The 10,826-nt window shown below is 40.5% G+C and overlaps 1 long non-coding RNA gene across 1 annotated transcript; it reads right to left on the bottom strand.

Moving 5' to 3' along the window:
- Nucleotides 1-5,527: 5,527 nt before the first annotated feature.
- LOC120566820 lies at nt 5,528-6,929 on the bottom strand. Its single transcript, XR_005640469.1, has 3 exons — nt 6,821-6,929; nt 5,969-6,090; nt 5,528-5,871 (listed from the first exon to the last, which is right to left on the bottom strand). It is a non-coding gene; the product is annotated as an uncharacterized LOC120566820 (long non-coding RNA).
- Nucleotides 6,930-10,826: the final 3,897 nt, after the last annotated feature.

Below are 10,826 nucleotides of genomic sequence, written 5' to 3'. Positions count from 1 at the left end.
GCCAACTGATGACTGACTGTTGATGGGGGGGGGGGGTCCTGTATGGTGAGAGTTATGGAAAACATCTGGGTATGACACCATGACAGGATCGGGAGGCCATGAGAACTAATATTCTCCAGGTGTAATTATTATGTTTCATGTGAAGGAGAGCTGAATAACAATTTATGTAATCATCTCCTGTGACCTTCGGAGGGGGCCTACCCGACAGCAGAGACCACCTAATTGGGGGACCCTAAGTTGTTATGGTGATGTGATTGACAGCTGGTTCTCCAGATGTGAGGCCAAAACTGTATAAAGGACTGTGTTCACGTAGTGTTCAGTGAGAAGCTGATCTATGAGTGTGTATGTTTATATATCTGAATAAAGCTGCATCTAATCTGAAGACATCTGAATCAGTCATCTGTGAAGTCTCCTCAATCTATTTCCAGATATCAACTATGACGTTTTGACCTCTTTAAACATTCTATATTACTTTATATTACTTTTTCGACATACTAGTATATGAATTCATTAGGGCTGTCAAACGATTAATTTTCTCAATCGCGATTAATCGTTTAATTTCTATAGTTAATTGCGATTAATCGCATGTTTATTTCAGAACAGTTTTTAAGTACATATTGACAATGGAAAGCCATTCTTACCAGTGTATCTTAATTGGGAATTAAATGAATGCAAAGAAAGTTACTTTATGAACTTGAATTTAAGATTTGTATTAGTTTATTACACATTTAATCTAGTCACACATTTGAATTCAACAACTTTTAATGCACCACGAGGGTGTAAAATGACGAGTTTCATTGAACTTTGCATTCAATGAAACTGGTAATTTACAGCCTCGTCTGTGTTTTTCCGACAACAGCAGCTGCAGATTGTTACATCCCGGTGTTGAATCCTCTACAGTGAAATACAGTCACACTTTACATCGTTTAGCGTTAGCTGTCAGCATTGTAACCGTGTTTAATCCAGCTGCTAGCTAGCGGTAGGCTAACGTTAGCTGCTGTCCAGTGTAGTGTCCCGTGCAGCGATGTTTCTCTTTCCTGTAACGTCTGTTTCAGAGAATCAGAGAGAAGTGCAGACATGTCAGTGGCACCAGAATGAGGCACCGACATCCATGTTGCTATTCCTGAAAAATGAACGCGTTATGCTCGACCCTTAATCGCATTGCGATTAACGTGTTAATGCTGACAGCCATAGACTTCATATTACTTTTTCGTCATACTATACTATGACATCCATGATTTTTTTCGACATACTATACTATGACTTTTTCATGCTTTTTTCGACACTATATTATGACTTTTTATTACTTTTTTTGGACAAACTGTATTATGAATTTTTATTACTTTTTGATGAGTTTTTTGTCTCTTTGTGACAAACTACACTGAATTTTATGACTTTTTTCGACATACTATAGTATTTATTTATTCAAACTACTATACTATGACTTTTTATGATTTTTTCCGACATACTATACTCAGAGGTTAAATTTGGCAGGAGCACACCGGAGCGCAGCTCCCCCTCCTCAGGTCCACAACACACCCTGCCGGAGCTCAGCTCCGGCTCCTTCAGCACCAAACATTTTGCCGGGGCTTCAGCCCAGAATATTGAATGTATTTTGAAAAGTTGACTGACAAATACGAAACCAGACATCTCTTAGTGTCCACTCTCGCTGTAAACAGCTGATCAGCTTCAGGTTTATAAAGGACGCGCTCTGCTGTCGACATGCTGCGGCAGATGTGACGTGTTTGAGCTCCATGTATTTCTGTTGTAGTTTCAGTTTTCCACCTCCGATGTAGAACAGCGTTCAGCCACTTCCCTAAACCTGGTCTCATTCAGAGACCAGAGACCCAAACAGGGCTCTGAGTCTGTAAGGAGGTCTGAGATCTACCGTATCAGCAGAGATATCACGTAATGCACAGCAGACTATGGTGCTGGTAGATTATTTTCTAAAATATAGTGACTGTATTCTTGTTATAGCCTATATTATAACTTTATTTTTTACAAAATATCACGACTCCTCCAAATCTCAGCGAACACAGATGGGATGAGATATATTTTGAATGTGCACCAAGTTTTGGACATGAGCAGAAATCTTGCTCAAACATCTGAAATATTACAGTCCAGGGGTTTATTAATCCATTAAAATTAATTAATCTATCATTGAGGTGAATAATTATCACATGCACATTTAAGGAGGTTACTTCCTCAACAAAAGATGGAAAAGAGGGAAGAGTAAATGATGCCTCTAGGCTCCAGGGGCCTCATTTATAAAACCTGTTAAGCAAGAAAAAGTTGCGTGAAGCACGGTGAAATTTTTCGTCGCAACATTCCTCGCAATAGTCGGGATTTATAAAGAATTTCCATGCGTAAAAATGTTCCCAATTTTCCGCAAACTTTTGACCACACGTGTGATCGTGCGTAATGGTCCCAAGGTTTTATTGACTTAGTGAACTCCGATGGTATGCCCGTTTTCCGAACCTAACTCAGTTTTTGTTTTCCTGAACCCAACAATCCTGTTCTTGCTAAACCGACCCAGAGCGGCCGCGTATCCGGCGAGGGGCTGCCAGCAACGGGGAGAGGCAGGGGATCCTCCCACACCGGCAGTGGAGGAAATGCGCTTTTTCTTCCCCTGCTCTCTCCTGCCTCTCCCCGGAAATGCGTTGTTTGTTTGATGTGTATCTGTGTGTGTGTGTGTGTGTGTGTGTGTGTGTGTGTGTGTGTGTGTGTGTGTGTGTGTGTGTTGTCTGTGTGTCTGTGGCCCTTATGTGGTCGTGTTTGATTGTAGGTGTCTGTTTGTGGAAATGTTGTCTTTCTGCACCTGCTATTCCCACACAGTTATCATACAAGTTACCAAATTGTTACATTTCAAGCACTTTCACCTGTTTTGCACCAATAATGATCCAAAATCTTGTTTCTATTTTTACCTTTTTAATAACTGAATTTCCTTTCTCACAAAAAACGAAAATGATCATATGATCATAAATGTGATCTCACAGGGTAAAATGGCAAATATGAACCATAAATGATGTATATATCATTGGTAATTGAGCTAAATCTGTTAAGTATTAAGGCTGTGTAACAACAATATGAACACTAGGTTTACGGCTTCCAAACAGGATTTTGTTTCGCTGTTCTACCTCTGTTAGGAGCACATCACTGAATCGTGTTTTTCCCCCATTTTTCCGCTTTCGTGATTGGTGATCAAGGGCTCCTTTCAAGTCTGGAATATTCATTGATTGATTAACATGGACCTTATTAGGACAAATATGGGACGTAACTTTGGGAGGAGGTGAGGCTCGTGCAGGACCGCATAAGGTAACACACGTCCGTATTTATAACGAGAAGAGTGCGTACCGGTGTGCGCCGCAAGGTGTTATAAATCAGAATATTGTTTTTGCGTACGAAAATTCTGACTTTTTTGCGCACGAAATCTTTCAGAATAGAATCTACGCACAGTTTTATAAATGAGGCCCCAGGTGTACTCAGATAGAATTGGAAAAGTCAATCTACAGGAGAATAAATAGTTGAAAGCAATACAGAATGTCTAAGAGCCTAACTGCAATATTGTTCCATTATGTTTTTATATTTGGATTGTAATCTATGTTTCCCTTTACATTAAGATATTTTAGGCATATTGATTCAGAAAAAGGTAGAAATAAGTGCATAGAAATTCACCAAAATGCAGGAAATTAAGTGTTTGATGCAAAACAATTTCAGGGGGTGGATCCCCAGACCCCCACATCATAAGTCAGCACACAGATCTGGAAACAAAACCTTGGCCTTTGTGTTGCCAGGCCAGTTATGATTATGCCAAATGTTGGTGCCATCTAACTACCATCTACAAACTGGAAGCTAAAATGAACATACACTGACTGTTACCAAGCTGGGCTAAGCCCCGAACCTCCTCAAGGCCTCGAAAACGCCACTGGCACCAAATATTGTGATTGTATTATGACTTTATTAAAAATATTAAACTATGACTTCATATTTTTGTTTGGACAAACTGTATTATGACTTTTTTTGACAAACTATACTATGACGTTTTATGACTTTTTTCAACATACTATAATATGACTATATTATTTTTTTGACATACTATACTATGACTTTTTATGATTTTGTTTACATACTATACTATGACTTTTTATGATTTTGTTTAAATACTATACTATGACTTTTTTTTATTCTTTTTGACATACTAGCCTATACTATGACTTTTTTCGACATACTATGACTTTTTATGACTTTATTCAACATACTATACTATGAAATTTTATGCCTTTTTTCGACATACCATACAATGACTTTTTATGATTTTTGCTTTACATATTTAACCTTTAGGCCGGTTACACACTGCACGCGTCTCGCGAGCGTGGCGTTTCTGTTGCGTGGATTTTTCTGTGTCCTCCACACCAGAAGCGTGTCTGACGCGGCGCTGCTCCTGCTGCTAGGTACAGGGAGGGCTGATCTCGGGACATAGTGCCGACAGATTCAAACTCTGAACAATGGGTAAGTGGGCTGTCTGTTTATAACAACTTTGTGTAGCTGTAAAGAGCCTATATAGCTTAGCTGATGTTGGACAGTCACTCAGAACACACACTACGTTGTTATTGGAGCCTATCCTACCCTTTATATATAGCCTACTGATTAAAGCAAGACATCTTCGGCAGTATTGACAGCAAAATATGTTACAGAATATTTCGTTCTGTATGACAGGTGCAACATTTGAAAATCTTTTCTCTGAAATTTTTTATCTACATTGATGTCAAAACCTCGAGACCTCGAGACCCCTTTCACTTCCCCCACCCAGACTTTATCCTGTCGGTCTGGGGATTGAACCCACGACCTCCTGGTCACGTGCGTCTCTAACCTTCAGGCCACCACTGTTGAGCTGTGTCTTCTCTCCACTGTTCCAATGACTCCTGATCCAATTGGATTTTATTGTACTTTAAATTTTGCAATGTTAAACTGTTAAATAACCATTCCTTCATTTATCTAGTTTAGTTTGTATTTCACTCCAGATTTGCTTATCATAAGAAAATATTCTAAATGTTATTTTCTTACCATCCATTAAAATAGTTCTCCATAGTAATAGTTCTCTTCTGTAAATAAAATGTTGGGACTGTGGCTGACTGTCCAGCGATTTAAGAGTCCCACTGGGATGTTTACAGTTGTTTCTGTTGAGTCAGCAGAGTGTGGCTAAAAAACACTAAGAAAACTAGTGAATTTTCAGAATAAATGCTTTGAAGACTAAAATGAATGTGTCGACAATGAAAAGTCTTTCAGCTGGGGCGGCCTCTAGCTCACCCAGTAAGAGTGTTCGCCCCATGTAGGCTGAGTCCTGCAGCGGTGCAGCGTTCGACTCCGACCCGCTTCCCTTTGCTGCGTGTCATCCCCCATCTCTCTCCCCCTTTCACATCTATCCGCTTTCAAATAAAAAGGGAAAAGCCCCCAAAAATTATCTTAAAAAAGAAAATGCTTTCTGCTTGAAACAATCATTTCTTTTTGACAGAACTGTGACACACGCTTTATGAAATAAACCTCAAATAGTTCAAACTCTTTTATTAGGAAGTCGTTTTACAGTCTTTCAAAATAAAACATTCATGTGACAAAACTTAAATATTCATTTGAACAGAAATAAGTGGCTCCAGATGTTTCCACGGCAGCTTTTAAAACTGCCGTAGTATTCTCTATCTTTAACAAATCAAAACTACGTGTTCATCTGATGTTCCTGCTGCAGACATTTGTTTAAATTAATTCAAACTGATGCTGATACAAGTTCCACAACAAGAAATCAGAAGAATAAAAGAATCAAAGTCTGTATGTTTTTTATCATGTCGTGTTGGTCCACGGATCTTTCCCCGTCTTCTCCTGGAAAACAAAGTGTTACGATCAGCGGTGTGAAACCAGCAGACTTTAGATCATGTGTGAAACTGATTTTAAAGATTTAAAAAAGATAATAACCTACCTGGTACTTCCTGTAGTGTGTCTGGCTTCTGCAGTGCTGCAGTTTGGCTTCGTCCTCATCAGCGTAGATCAGCTGACACAAGTTACAGAAGTAACCAACAACCGGTCGAATAAACTCCACTCCTGGAAAACATAGAAGATAATGTGCATTCATTTTTGCACAAATAGAAAATAATGTTCACAAAGGTGAACTATGAACATTGAACACTATGACTTTTTTCGACATACTATAATATGACATGATGACATTTTTCAACATACTATACAATTACTTTTTTATGAATTTTTTTGACATAATATACTATTACTTTTTAAAAACTTTTTTCAACATACTATACTATGACTTTTTTGATACTTTCTTCAACATACTATAATATGACTTGACATTTTTCAACATACTATACTATGCCTTTTTATAAAATTTGTCAACATACTATACTATGACTTTCTTTTTTTACTTTTTTGACATAGTATAATGACTTGACATTTTTCAACATACTATACTATGCCTTTTTATAACATTTGTCAACATACTATACTATGACTTTTTTTTACTTTTTTCGACATAGTATAATATGACTTGATGACATTTTTCAACATACTATACTATCACTTTTTTCGATATACTATACTATGACTTTTTATGACTTTTTTCAACATATTATACTATGACTTTCAATTAAATTTTTCAACATGCTATACAATGACTTTTTTCAACATACTATACTATGACATTTTATGAAATTTTTCGACATACCATACCGCATTTGACATTTGTATTGGGGCATACTAAATCTTTTTCTGGAGTACTAAATAGCATGGTGGTCCAAGCTCAGGCAGTCTATGTTCTTACCAACAGGTCTGGTGGGTTCCTGCAGCTCTGCAGCGCCCCCTGCAGGTCCAGGCTCTTGCTCTGAGTCCTGCAGCTCTGCAGCACCCCCTGCAGGTCCAGGCTGTTGCTCGAGTCCTGCAGCTCTGCAGCCTGCAGGTCCAGGCTCTTGCTCGTCTGCAGCTCAGCTCTGCAGCACCCCCTGTGGTCCAGGCTCTTGCTCCGAGTCCTGCAGCTCTACAGCGCCCCCTGCCGGTCCAGGCTGTTGCTCCGAGTCCTGCAGCTCTGCAGCACCCCCTGTGGGTCCAGGCTCTTGCTCCGAGTCCTGCAGCCCAACAGCAGCAGCATTCTGCAAACAGAGCACACATCATTAGTGAGCATTCATCTCGTGTTCCTCGGTCCTGCAGATATGCGGACACAGACGCTTAGGACCCCCACTTCCAAAGAATTCAACGTCAAACCAATAGAAAAGGTAGAAGTAAAGGGGGGAGTTCGGGGTGTTGTTTTTTTTGATTTAAGCTACTTAGCCTATTACACATCATGAGTTTTTGTGTCAATTTAAAAGATAATTTAGCGAGTGAAGAAAGTCTCAGTTTGTCGTTGGACCACTTAGTTTAGCGTCAAACCACTCGGTGAACTACATCTCTCGTCTCGCACAATATACGTCACCTCGCTCGCTCGCTAGCTTAGCTCTGTTCCCCAAAACACTTACCTGAGGACTTTTAGCCAGCGTCTTTTTAAGAGAATCTCCAGTAGAGTCTGGTTGATCCTCACGCTCCGAATGCTTCGATCCTGGTTCAAATGTCTCCTCCTGAACTTCAGGGTTTTTTTGAGTCTTGTCCGTGTCTGCAGTCTTTTTGGCTTTACATACGGCCTTCTTTGGAGTCTTTTTGCCTTTACATACGTCCTTCTCTGGAGTATGTTTTTCTTTACACCCATCTGTCTCTGAAATCTCTTTGTCCTCACACTCGTCTTTCACTTGAGTCGTTTTGCCTTTACATATGCCCTTCTTTGGAGTATTTTTGCCTTTACATACATCCTTCTTTGAAGTAGGTTTGTCTTTACACTCCTCTGTCTCTGATATCTCTTTGTCCTCACATTCTTCTTTCACTTGAGTCTTTTTGGTTTTACACTCGTCCATCTCTGGACTCTCCGCAGTCGATCCTTCCTTTTCATGGATCGTTAGCTTTTCTTTGTCCGGAGTCTCTTCACTCTTCTCAGTGGCTTTCTTGTCTTTCTTTTTAGTCACAGAGTCTTCCTCGTGGGTCCTTTTTCTTTTTAACGCCTTGTTTTCTGGACTCGTTTTAGACAAAGATTCTTTTTCTAAAGTGGTTTTACTGCCCGAGTCTTTCTCCGGTCTTGTTCTGGTGGTCTTTTCTGACACGGCTTTGGCAACAGGTTCAGTTTCTGGAGTCTTTTTCGCTTCTGGCTTCTTCTCTGGAGTCTGTGACGCGGACTCCTTTTCTAAAGATTTCTCTTTGACAGTTTTGGACTTGGACTCTTTCTCTGGAGTCTCTTTAGACAAGTCTTTCTCTGGTGTGTTCTTAGACATGGACTCTTTCTCTGGAGTCTTCTTCGAGGATTCCTTCCTCCCCGTAGACTTCCTCTCGTCAGACTTGTCCCTGCTTCGTCTCTCGCTCTTCTTGCTCTCCTTCCTATCCTCCTTGTCCTCGACCACTGGAACCGGCCAACTGTGTAGACTAGGGAGGCAAGAAAACATTGATATGCTTGAGTATATGTGACATTGTGCGTTGAAAAAAATCACCTGCTTACATTATCCAAAATATATGGAATAGGGCTGCAGCTATCGACTATTTTAGTAGTCGAGTATTCTACTGATTATTCCATCGATTAATCGGAAAAAAAACTAACCGAGCCCAACAGCCCCTGTTGCTCCTGTTGAAAACAGCACCACCTTGTGGCCAATCTGCTCCATATTGTGCACACAGCCTCAGCGGACCATGTGACACACACACACACGCACAGACACACACAAACACACACACACACACACACACACAGCCAGCTTGTGGCCGATCTACTCCATATTTTGCACACCACCTCAGAAGACCATGGGGGATTAGTGGGTCGAGTTGTGTTCACGAATGTTACTGTAACGCAACACTTCCTGTTTTTACTGCAACCTATAGGAAGAGTGTCCGGCGAGACTACTTGCTAAATTTTCCTGCAGATCGGACTCACGCTCTAGGAGCAAAAGTAGGTTTTGCATAAATCAGGATTTTTATGGAAAAATAATATAGCCGGAAATGGGCGTGGCTTATGTGACAAGATACAGCTGAATTTGGGTTAGCGCGTGGATGCCGGATGCTGCCTTGCATGCGTGGATCATGCCGCCCGGGGGAATTCTGTTTTGTTACATACAATAGGCGGTGGCCTACCGTGCCTAAAAGTGACTTGAGGAATCATTTCAGCCCTAATATTCAATCGTAACCACCGTATCCTGATTAAATGCTGGGTAACAAATGCAATACTTTTTAGGCAACGACCGAATTGCCGCGAAGTACTGAGTATCAAAAAATGCCTCGTCATTCAATACCCAATTTAAATACCTAAGGAAGAAATCTCATCAGTGTCAATGAGCCAATCAGCACGCAGCATGCTTCTACCAAGATCTAATAATGTTTGTGATTGGATGTCTCTCTTACTGTGTGTGTGTGTGTGTATGTCTGTCTCTGCATCTGTGTGTGTGCGTTACATCGGAGTACGTGTCGCGGAAGGAATACATCGTTACACAGAGACGGACTCTGCGCTGGGACATAAATACAAATGTGTAATGTTGTAATTTATTTTTTGTTTTATAAAATTGATATCCACAAAAAGTCTCGTCTAGGAACCGGTATCGAAGTCACGGTATTGGTTATCGAATACTTTTTAACCCAACCCACCCTTTATTGTATTACGTATCGTATTGCAAGATTATTGCCAATACACAGCACAGTGACGACACAGACACATACACGTTACAGACAGACAGACACACACACAGTAAATGAGCAGAGAAATGTGAGGAGAAGAAGAGGCGTCTCTGACCCCTCGCTGAGTCTCTTGTACGTGGTGGAGATGTAGGCACAGATTCTGTGGTTGTTGATCACGACTCGCTGACAGGCCAGCTCATTAACAACTCTCCGAGCCTCAGAAGAAGTAGACATCTCGATGAAAGCCTGAAACACACAAACACTGAAGATAAAGAGACGTCATCATATGTAAACTTTATTTTATTTTCATATTGTTTTTTTATTCCACTCATAAGAACAGACACATTTTATAATCTAGCCATAACTTATTGGCTGTATTATCTTACATATCCATGATCGAAAAGGAGCTGGAAGACAAAAATTCTATTTTACCAGCTTCGTTCTCAGATGATACAACAAACAGAAGTCAAAACTAGACTTCTAACTGAACTGCTTTATGGTGCACAAGCAGGGCGGTGTATCGCCACTGATTTCCCTCTAATCTGCTGAATCATTAAAAGGATTGAGGTTTACATTATGAAATGACCCAAAAACAGTTACATTAATGTATTTTTTTTTATTTAAGATAAACACAATGAAGTGCAGCCCTACAGACTCTACAGTCAGTGAGTTTTGGGAGACATGTCATTTACATATCTGGGCCCTATCTTGCACCCGGCGTAGCACAAAGCCCGACCCAAGTGTCTTTGCTAGTTTAAGACCGACCCAGTTGTCAGTTTCCCGTCCAGCGCCCGCGTCGTTTAAATAACAAGTGCACCTGCCGGTCTCACAGGGAGGTGTGTTCAGGTGCATTCTAGGAGTATTGCATTGGGAAGTGATCGCGCCATTGACCAACAAAAACCTGGTCTAAAGTCAATAACGCAGCATTTCATTGTTATTTTAACAGAGCATTGGTAAAATGCTTCTAGGCTCGTGCACAGCACGTGCATACTATGCTTGTTACACACACAGGGACACAGCAGCACACACACATGCAGAAGATTACAAATAAAAATATTAGGGTGTAAATCCTCCATCATAACAGCAATGCTCCG

Source organism: Perca fluviatilis, chromosome 10 (assembly GCF_010015445.1).
Source record: "Perca fluviatilis chromosome 10, GENO_Pfluv_1.0, whole genome shotgun sequence".
NCBI classification, from domain to species: domain Eukaryota; kingdom Metazoa; phylum Chordata; class Actinopteri; order Perciformes; family Percidae; genus Perca; species Perca fluviatilis.
Note: the sequence above shows the minus strand (reverse complement) of the source record. Positions and strands in the feature narration are given on the sequence as shown.